The following is an 11,552-nucleotide window of genomic DNA, read 5'->3' on the forward strand; positions in this document are numbered from 1 at the left end:
CACACACACACACACACACAAAATCAACAAATTTAAAAAAGTGTATTATATTTGAGGAGGAAGCATGGAAATAAAGTCATGTTAATTAGTAAGGGTGATAAACATTACCATTGAAATCTACCAATGACTTTATAGACATACACAGGTGCCAAGGATCCAAGTGCAACCAATTATGACTAGTAATAATCAGATACATTCAGATTAGAAATGCATGCGCTAACATCTCAGTGTTAGTAGCAAAAACAATACATCTTTCTGCAAGGAACAATATATTCTAAAATGAAATGGAGATCTTTTTTTAAAGGTTAAAAACTCGTTCAATTTTATCTTACAGGGCTTATACTGATTTCCATAGTGTATAACTGTATTAATTCAACTGTGAACCTAGAAACTTGCACCCACTTGTGAAAGAGATGCACTCTTCCTCTGGTGTGTGTTACTGTATATGTTAAAGATGTAGTGAAATCCTTCTTCTAATCATTTAGTTATTAAAAATCAAAAAAAAATAATTATTAAAAAATAATAAGTTTTCAAAGCATAAAAATTTGCACCTTAATAATTAGTAGGTGTGAAAAATATTACCATTGAAATCTACCTGATGACTTTATATCCATGCTCAGTTGTCAAGGAGATCAGAAAGTAACCAACTGTGACTAGTAATAACCAGATATATAGAGATTAGAAATGCATGTGCAAACATCTTAATGTCAATTGTATTAAAAATGATTTTTTCTGTATGAAACCGTGTACTCTAATAATGAAATGGAGATCTTTTTTAAAGGTTATAACCTCATTTAATTTTATATCTTATAGGGTTTATACTGATTACAACATTGTATAACTGTAATAATTCAACTGTAAACCTAAAAGTTTACAGCCAGTTTTGAAATTCAGTTCAGGAAATTGTTATTGAATATGTCAATGATGTTGTAATTAAATGCTTCTAAGTATGTAGCTATTAAGTAAATAATTTAAAAAATGATACAGGCCTTTTCAATTTTTTTTCATAATCTTTTCACCCTTGTCTAAAATTGTATTCACTGTGCTGATTTGTCAACAGGAGCATTCGTATTTCTCCAGCAGGAGCCCCAATGCCAGGTTTCAAAAAGTTCAACTTTTGGAAAAACTAACTTCACAACACTTGGAAGAAAAAAGAACCCTGAATTCTCTGACCTACACAGGAAGCTTTCAAACCTGTCTAGTACTCCCAGGCTTAAATGGACGGAGAAGGAGGGAGAAAACACTTTCTGAGAAAACATCAGAAAGTCAAGCACCAGAGGGACTTAAAGGACTGGGAGAAATTCTGAAGTCCCCTGTGTCTTGCCTTGCTCTGCAAACATGTACATTTTTTTGTCATGATAAAAATCAAAATAAATTTTTCCAAACCAATAAACCAAAAAAATAAATAAATAAATAAAGGCAAGAGGCCTAGGGGATTGCATTTACTAAACAATAATGTTCACTATCACAAAAAGGGATAATCAAGGGGACAGGGAGTTGGTTCAGGGGGTAAATTCAGTTTCTTCTAAGTGTGAAGACCCGAGTTCAACCCCAGAAACCATATGGCAGAAGGAGAGAGATAACTTTGGAACGTTGTTCTCTGACCTACACTTGTGTGTGGCCACCCCCAATAAATAAATAAAAAATAAATTAATAAATATACCAATAAATAAATATAAAAATAGGAAAAAATGAAGGCAATGAAACTAAAGCAGTATTTTTGAAATTTTAGGTAGCTACCATTGCCTTTAGAGATAAAATCCAGGATGCTTAGTTAAATTTGAATTGTATGTAAACAATTTTTTTAAGTTATCATTTTTTATTTTATGTGAATAGGTGTATTGCCTACATGTATGTAAGTGCACCTGTGTTGTGCAATGCCTGTGAAAGTCTGAAGAGAGCATCAGATTCCCCAGAACTGAAGTTATAGATGGTTGTTAGTCACCATATGGGTGCTGGCAATCCAGTCTGGTTCCACTGCAAGAGCAACCAGTGCTCTTAACCACTGAGCAATCTCTCCAACCCTTGAAAAACAATTTTTAAAGATTTATTTTTATCTGTGTATATGTGTATGTATCTGTGTGAGTGTATGCCACATGCATATGGATATCCATAGAGGCCAGAAAAAGATGTCAGATCACCTAGAGCTGGAGTTACAAGTGGTTGTGGGTCACCTATTGTGGGTGTTGGGAAGACAGCTCAGGTCTTCTGCTATAACAGCAAATGCTCCTCATTTCTTAAGCCCAAGAAGTAATTTAAAATATTTTATTTATTGTTAGTATTTTATATGTATGCTTTATCTGCATATATGTAAGTGCACCACATGAGTGCAATGCTTAGTAGAGGCCAGAAGAGGGCATTGGATCCCCTGGAACTTGAGTTAGTGACAGTCGTTAGCCACATGTGGATGTTGGAATTCAAACCCAGGTCCTCTGGAAGAACATCAAGTATTTTTAACCACTGATCCATCTCTCCAGCCTCCCAAGAAGCAATTTTTAAGTGGAAGTATACCCAAACATTACACAGAACAAACCATAAAAATGATAAATTTTTCACATTAGAGCCTAACTGACTTATTGTATTTTCATTTTTTAAATGTAGCAACTTAATACAAAAGAACTTCGCTTAAGCTTCATCTTCCTTTTTCTTTCTTCCCTTCCCTTCCTTCCTTCCTTCCTTCCTTCCTTCCTTCCTTCCTTCCTTCCTTCCTCCCTTTCTTTCTTTCTTTCTTTCTTTCTTTCTTTTTCCTTTCCTTTCCTTTCCTTTCCTTTCCTTTTCCTTCCTTTCCCTTTCTTTCTTTCTTTCTTTCTTTCTTTCTTTCTTTCTTTCTCTCTTTCTTTCTTCTTTCTTGAGAGATCAGCAAATATTACAGATATTCTAGCATTCAACCAAAACTTTCCTCAATTTAGAAACTATATGAAGAGTTTAATATTAGGGAATAATTTCCTTATGATGCAATCTAATAATTTTTGAAATCTTTTTGTTGTTTCATGTAAAATTTTCACACATTAATATCATCTTATCACACATTAATATCGTATATAAGTAGATGACCAATTTTTCTGATCATTTGATAAAAATCTTTATCTTGTAGAGGAAGATTCTTAAAGTCAAGACAAAATGTAAACTTCCAACCCTATTTAGCCAACAACTGAAATGTATCTTAACTTGGAAGACTTCATGAAACTCCAAATTATATTTATTGAAAATCACAGTAAAATTTCAATTCATTTGTGTCTTTCAAATATTTGTTTATAAACTTAGAAATCCATTCAAGTCAAGCTTCTTGTCCTAATTTCAGGTTTAAGATGTAGTAAACAAGATGTGAGTTTTCCCAGCAACTTTTGGACATCTTATTGTTAACTTTTGCATGGGTTTTGCTCATCTCCAATTGAGAGACAATATGGCTATGTAGAATAAACACTTTCCATCTCTTCAAGATGCTTGAGATGAATAGTTAGATGTTGAAAAGTCATTAATTAAAGGTCATGGACTATAGGCATCTTTTTTTGATGGTTCTAAAACTGCTAATCACCTATTCTGTCTCCTGTGGTCCTAACATGGGCCTGTGGGATTGGATTGTTCAGGTATTTAATGAGAAAATGCCAAGATTGGGTTTAATTTTCTTGAAGTCTGCCTTTACTCCAACTTACACACACAAAAAAGCACAGTCTCAGCACAAACTGGACAACATTAAATGTGTCCCAAGTCCTTGAAAACCCTCTTCAACTGAGCCCATATGATTGAGGAAAAGGCCTCCAGACAATTAAACTGAAAGTACTTTGCTAACAAGCAGAATGAGTCTGTTCTGGTAGTTTTGATGATATAGAAGATCCTCCTATCTGATAATTTTCAGTCTTGTAGTTCCTCTTTCTTGCTGCTCCAAACCCACTTCTATCCTTCCTCCTAGAATTCACCAGCTCCCAGTGTTCAACCATAGCCTTTGCCCTTTTTCCTATTGATTTGGTGATGAACTGAGCCTGGGAATAGGATGCCCCCACATTGTATGTAGGGGTGGTGTTTACAATGGGCTTGTAATGACACTGATAAACTGAGAGTCCTTCTCTTTGACCTATGCCTTTGAGGCTGGCAAGCTGTTTTCTCTTAAGAGTCACTCTCTTGATAATATAAACAAAGGATAACAAAAGACTTTCTTGTCCCTACAATACTTTTTCTCCCTTTCCATTCTTCTCCTCTCTCTTCCTCCCTCCCTCCCTTCCTCTCTTTTTCACTTTATTCAAATACTTCTTTAAAATATTCTATTTTTTACCTTATGTGTATGAGTGTATTTCCTGCATGTATGTAAGTGCACTTGTATTATGCAATGCCTGTGGTTGACACAAGATGGTATTGGATCCCCTGGAACCGGAGTTGTGGATGGCTGTTAGTCACCATGTGGGTGCCGAAAACCAAACCCACGTCTTCTGCAAGAGCAACCAGTGCTCTTAACTACTGGGCCATCTCTCCAACCACCAGTGTTCCTTCTTACTTTCCTCTTTCCTTTTCTTTCTTCCTTCCCTCTCTCCCTTGTCTTTTCTTCCTTCCCCTTCCTTCCCTCCCTTCTCCTCCATTTCCCTCCACTTTCTTCCCCTCATTCGCTTATCTGTCCATTAATCCATTAATCCATAAATCTATCCATCCATCCATCCATCATCCATCCATCTGTCCATCCATCTGTCCACCCAACCACTAATTCTTCCATCCATCCATGCCTTCCCTCTTCTTCCCTTTCTCTCTTACTGAGAATTGAACCCAGGACCTTGTACATGCTAGGTATTCAGTCTACCACCACTGAGGTATATTTCTAGCCCCCTTTTATTTTGTACTTGTTTTTGAGACAGGGTCTATGAGACCTGAGTTCCTCAGGTTGACTTTGAACTCATTCCATAGCCCAGTAGGCATAGAACTTGAGATCTTCTTGCCATGGCCTCCTGAGTAGGTGGTATTACAAACTTGCTCCACTTTGCCCCTGGCTAAGACAGAAATACATGCCTCCACTCCTGGATGGCTCTTTCCACGCTAATACCAAATTCTGAGCTACAGTGTAACCCATGAAAATTTTATATGTGAAGTATGCTATCAGTTAGCCTGTGGATGCCGGCTAGGAGAAAATAACTATTTTTTAATGGTTATTTTTTAATTTTTTAATTAAAAATATCTATACCCCAACTTTTCATGCTGGTTGGAATCTGCTATGCTCAGACTTTGTGCTAATGAAAAGTACAGGAAGATACAAGGAGTTAATTGTTGCAATTATCTACTGAGTGGACTTGGGCAGTGAATCCCTTAAAGGATGGATTGCTAATTGCTGCTACATGGTGATTAGAGTATACTTCCCATGCTTTCAAAATTAACTTGAGTTTAGCAGACCTTAGAGAAGTATTTTAGTCAAGCTAAAGGGCAGGGAGGATATTATCAGAGTTTGATGAAAACATGCATGCACACAAGCATAAACTCAGAACTTACTGAAAAATTCTTTCAGTTTGTGCTTTCTAAGATATTTAAGATAACATACATATTCTATTAGACCACGACTTTTCCCTGTTACACATAATGGGTAAATAAAAGAAAATCAATACCTTCTGAAAATTAGACATGAACTCCTGAAGCTGCAGGTAGATTTTAACATTAATGCTTAATATATTTGTAAGTGGTTGTTTTCCATGGACATGGCCCTTTTATCTTTGAAAGGTTCATTATGATTTTCTAAACTTTTCATAAATTCCATCAGTGGTAGTTGGAGACTAACTAAAGAAACAAGTTTGTAAAGATACAATATATTTTCATGGGTTGCATGGGTGACTTCGTCCTTCATTTGCTTGGCTTTGGTTTAAGTACACACTATGTGTGCATACTGAAGACAAGCACGGTATCTCTTCTTTCACTTAATTTATTTTTTTGAAACATGGTCTCTCTGTGTAGCTCAGGCATGTCTCAAACATGAAATCCTTCTGCCTGAGCCTCTCTATTGCTGGGATTTACAGGTGTATGTCACTACTCCTGCCTCTATATTTTGACAATTCTTTACGTTTTATTGCCCCCAATATAGTTTGTATTGCATATGAATCAGTACAAGAACAAATAAATAACAGCAACAGCATCAATTCAACAGAATGTTGCTCAACATGAGGGCTATTATTCTGGATCAGTAAACTCTTGAGAGTTTTGTCTCAAACAACCCAGAAACGGACTTTCTCTTCCTTGAATATTTTTGTCCAACCATCTTTTCCATGGAGGCTGGCCATTCAGAAACTATAATATTCTTGGGATAAACAGCTCACTGGCTTAAGGTCACAGTTTATTGTATTAGCACTACTTTTTATACTTTTATGTGGACTATAACAAGGTAAGACAGATTGGGATGTGCTTATATTTTTTCCTTGTCCAACCTAAACATAGTAGTGCATGCCTGTAATCCCAGCACTTGTGAAGGGGAGGCAGGAGGATAACTGAAAGAATGAAGTCACCATGTTCTTCCTGTTCTACCAAGGGAGATTCAAGCTACACAGTGAGACCTTATCTAAAAACCAAAACAAAATTCTGCTCAAAAATAAAAAGAAGATAAACATCCAAAAGTCTACATGTATAAGCATGGTGCTTTAAAGTACTTTGGGAACAGGAGATGTGAAAAAGAGAAATTGCCTCTGTTACCTGCAGTGAAACATGGTTAGGGAAAGTTGTAAATCCTTCAGAAGACAAGTTTCTTCTCTGGATGTCCCCTGGGCCCTCTCCATTTCTTCTTCTAGAATTAGATTCTTTGGGGAACTTCAATTTCTTGGGGTGTGTTGTTTCAACAGTTTGACAGGCAAATGGAGGGGCACACATGTCTCTTTAGAATAGTTTTACTCCTGTCAGCAGCCTACAGAGGCAGGGGTGACAGAAGTTCAATGTTGTCTTCAGCTACAAAACAAATTTGAGGGCAGCTTGGACTACATGAGACCCTGTCTCAAAAAATAAAACCAACGAAAGAAAAATAATAAAAGAAAAAGAAGAGGTGGACAAACAGGGTTCAAGCACTAACTGGAACCTACTTGAATTTGCGGTCTTGTAACCATCTAGGACCCACACTAGTTTGTGTTTTGCAAAAAGAATAGTGTACTCTGTTAAGGTTAATAATGGATCCCCAAAACATCAACCCTAATCCTTGTGATCTGTTAAGATGAATTTGTATGATGAAAATATTATTACAGATGAGGCTAGGTTAAGGATATTTTAAAAAATAAAGCTTTAAAATTGTTCTTTGAGAATTTCATCCATGTATACGATATATAATGATGATAAAATTAAGGACCATGAGATTAAGAGATTGTCCTGGATGCTTTTATTGGGTCCTAAATGTAACTACAGGAGTCCTTGTAAGAGGGAGAAAAACATTGCAATGTCACAGAGAGAAGGGAATGTGGCATGGGGAGTAGCAACCAGCGTGATGAGACCACAAGCCAAAGAAGCCATCAGAAGCTGAAGAACCAAGAAAAAGCCCTTCCTTAGAGCCCCTGCAGGTAATGTGGTCCTGAGAACATGGACTCAGGGGGAATGATTTCAGATTTGTTGTCTCCAGAACTGTAATATAGTCTGTTGTTTCAAGACAATAAATTTGCTATAATTGCTTAAAGAAATCATAGGAAACAAATAAAATTATAGAATTTTGGTTTCATTCAGACTGGAAATGAAGTTTTGTCATGCTTTATAAATTCACCATCAAAATTCATTACTACTGCATGAGACCTTGTTACAAATTCAGAATCTCTAACCTGCTCTTCAGGACTAGGGTTTGCAATTTAGCCAGATCCCAGGGGATTCCTACACATTCTGGTGTCTGAGAATCATGGCTCAGACAGATTCTGCAGGCTTTTGTTGAAAGTTTATGCCTCACTATCTGAAGGTCACTATTAGCTCTAGGGTTAAGCGTTGGATTGATATACTGGAAAGGCTCCTAGGAGGGCCTGAGGAAAGGGAGAAAGGGGGTTCCACTACAGGTAAAATCCTATTCAAACTCTAATCCCAGCATCTTCCTCTGTGGGAGGACACATGTGAGATATAACTTGATTGCATCAGGGCCAGATAAAACCTACATTTAAAAAAATATATTTTTATATTTTATTTTATGTGTATGAGTGTTTTGCCTGCATATATATGTGCACCATGTGCATGCAGTACTTGAGGAGGCCAGAAGAGGGCATTGAATTTCCTGGAATTAGAGCTATAGACATTTAGCCACCATGTGGGTTCTGGGTCCTCTGTGAGAGCAGCCAGTGTTCTTTACAACTGAGCTATCTCTCCAGCCCCAAGACACAGATTTTTATCAAATGATGCTTAACTGTATTTTAAAAAAAGCCTTGACTAATAACTGTCTGTAACTTCAGTTCCAGGGGATCCAACACCCTCTCCTGGCCTCTCTGGGCATTGCACACATGTGGTGCACTTACATAATGCAGGCAAAACATTCATACACATAAAATAAAAATAACAAATAAGATATTTAAAAAGCCTTGGTATTTGTGTAACCAAATCACATGGTTTTCATTTAGTCTAACAATTAACAAATTTCTTTCATTTTAAAAATAAGTTTAATAATGTAGCATCCACTTTGATCAAGCCCACGATGTTTTCAATTTTGATAAATTTATTTATTTTTTATGTGTATGAGTACTTTGCCTGCATGTGTGTGTGCAATGCTCATGGAGCCCAGAAGAGGGCATGAGATTCCCTGAAACTGGAGTTACAGATGGTTGTTAGTTGCCAAGTGGGTGCTGGGAATCAAACCCCGATCCTCTGTATGAGAAGCCAGTGCTCTTAACCACTGAGCCACCTCTCTAGTTCCTGGGAAGAAATTTCTGATAGCCAGGTCCATCCTTAGGGAAATGAGATCTGGGTGGCCACTGCATGAGTGACCCAGTGACAGGACCATTGCTGGTGCACAGGCTTTCAATGGGACTGAAGTGATTAGGTACAACGTAGCATCTCTTTTAGAAAAAAACTTGTAGTTCTTTGACTCTAAAACACTATCAAAAGTCATAATTTAAATGAAAAGTTGTTTTGGTTTTTGTTCTTTATCAAATTCAATAGGGTGAGTTATAACATTTATAGCTAAAGAGCTCATTAAGAAGCTCAGACAGATCTCCATAGCTGTGCAAGATTATTTTCTGACCCATAGAAGAATCCAGCAGAAGAAATTTACCTGTCAACTCCTGCCTTAATAAGCAACAGCAAAGTGCTGGAGTCAACAACACAAGCTATAAATGTGCATGACAGCTAATTTTTAATTGGCACTTTCTCCTGCACCTGCCATAAGAGTTTCACACATTTATCAACATATTGAAAATGCTTACAGAGTATTTGCAACCTTGTTTCTTTCACATGCGATCAACACTCCTCAAATTAATGTCCCTCTGAATACTCACAGATACCCGAGGTGAAGAAAAGATCATTATATGGTCAGCTACTTGGAAAGGATCTCTGAGTTAGTTGTAACTCTTTCCAAAAACAAAAACCTGTGCAGTTCAAAGTCTGGCAGTGAATGTTTCAGTTATCAACAGTTCTCAATGTTTTTGAAGGAGACAGCATGCTACAAGGGTCATGGGACATGAGAAGAGATACAGTAGAGGGAAGAGATGACGAGGTTACAGTGAGCATAAGGGCGTCTGTCCTCAACTGAAAAGTGTCATGAATTTCAACTTCATCTAGAACCTCAAAATGTGGGCAATTTCCTTACCTGTAAATAGGTTTTTATTTTCAAATGTAAGAGGTCATGATGAAGGTAAACCAATTTATCCAATGACTATTGTCTTTATAAGAGACAGATACAGAGAGAATACTATATAAAACCAGAGGCAGAAATCAGAGTCCTGCTGTAACATGGTAAATAATGCTAAGGATTTTCAGCAAACTTAGAAGCTGGGAGGATCCTTCCCTATGGGAAGCCTGACCCTGCCTACAACTCCGCTTTTGGACATACAGCCTCCAGACTTATGAGTGAATAAGCTCCTCTTGTTAATCTTGTGTGTATTGACTTGTGATGAAGTTCTAGGAAACCAGTGCATGCCACGTCAGGTGTAATTCCATTACTGCAACAAATACCTATGGCATCAACTTATGAAGAGACAAGGCTTAGTTTAGTGTATAGTTTTTGAGGTTTAAGTCAAGAGTGTGTGATGTAGCAAAACAGTCACTTCATTGTCAGGGTGTGGAAAGAGAAGACATGCTTCTTTCAAGCATGCCCCACTTCTTTTTTATTGAATTTTTCCAATTTTTGTACAATCCCATATAATTATTTTCATAATTTCATGGTATTTAGATCCCCCTCCCCTATTCTCAACTTCCCTTATTGGCTTTTGTTAAATTTAATGTACTCTATCATATATATATATATATATAGAGAGAGAGAGAGTTAATTTAACTAAATTAGTCAACCCTTCCTCACCCAGCAGTAGTCAGCTGCTAAAACTTATTCAGCTAAAGATAGGGGCATGCTGCCCATTTCAACAGTTATATGCTCAGTTTTTTGTCTGCACAAGTTTGCATGGATCTTGTGCATGCCATTACCACAGTTATAAGTTCATATAAGCAAAAAAGGGCCTATAGAGTTAATTTAACTAAATTAGTGATCATACTGTGAGACAGGCACCTTGGCTCAGTTCATGGCATGGATTGTTCCATTTCACCCTCTTAACACTGTTGGGTGGCAGCTTTAATTCTTACCCTCATTCTGTACTATGTGGCCCTAGCAATTCCTACAAAACATCTGGGCCAGACTTTGAAGTCTTTTAAATCTAAACCAAATTTATTCTGTTCACTGCCACTTCACTGTTCCTGGGGTGATGGCCAACCTCACTCGTCCTAGAGACAAGTGTGCCTGTCTCTGCAACTCAGTCTCTTTTGATTTATTGAAGATATACCCAGATCATTCAAACAATCAAGTGTTCAACTGCTTCTTCCAAAAACATTAAAAGGAACCAACCAACCAAACCAAACCAAACCAAACAAACAAAAATCCAGCCTTTCATCAGGAAATTCTTGTAGTCCACCATCAAGTCTTATTGATGGGAAATTATTGTTGACACCCATTAATGATGCAGAACTCAATGGCTGCCATACTGTTAACTATTTGAGCATGTTGAAAAGATATCTTGAAGAAACTGTCATGTGTGCTGTTATTATGTTTTGAATTTTAGGGAATCACAGGTATTTTACAATGAGAAAACTGAAGACTCAATATGATAACCATTTTAGAGAATATCAGAGGCATGCTCTAGAGAGACTTGAAGTTAGAACTGAACTTGCTTATTGGTCCCATGTTCATTACCACCTTCTATCTACCTATATATACTGTTGCTCATCTATCATTCATTCAGTCATCTATCTATGCATCTACTCATCATCTAGTGACCCACTTATCCATCCACCCCTCGCTCATCATTCATACATTCAGTCACCCATGTGTCTACCCACTAATCCAACCACCCATCTACTGACCCATCCACTCACTCACCATTTTACCCACCCATATATCCATCCATCTGAGAATTCATCTGCCTGCCATTCGCTCATTTGGT

Source organism: Nannospalax galili, unplaced genomic scaffold, assembly GCF_000622305.1.
Source record: "Nannospalax galili isolate Female #2095 unplaced genomic scaffold, S.galili_v1.0 scaffold846, whole genome shotgun sequence".
Taxonomy (NCBI): Eukaryota; Metazoa; Chordata; class Mammalia; order Rodentia; family Spalacidae; genus Nannospalax; species Nannospalax galili.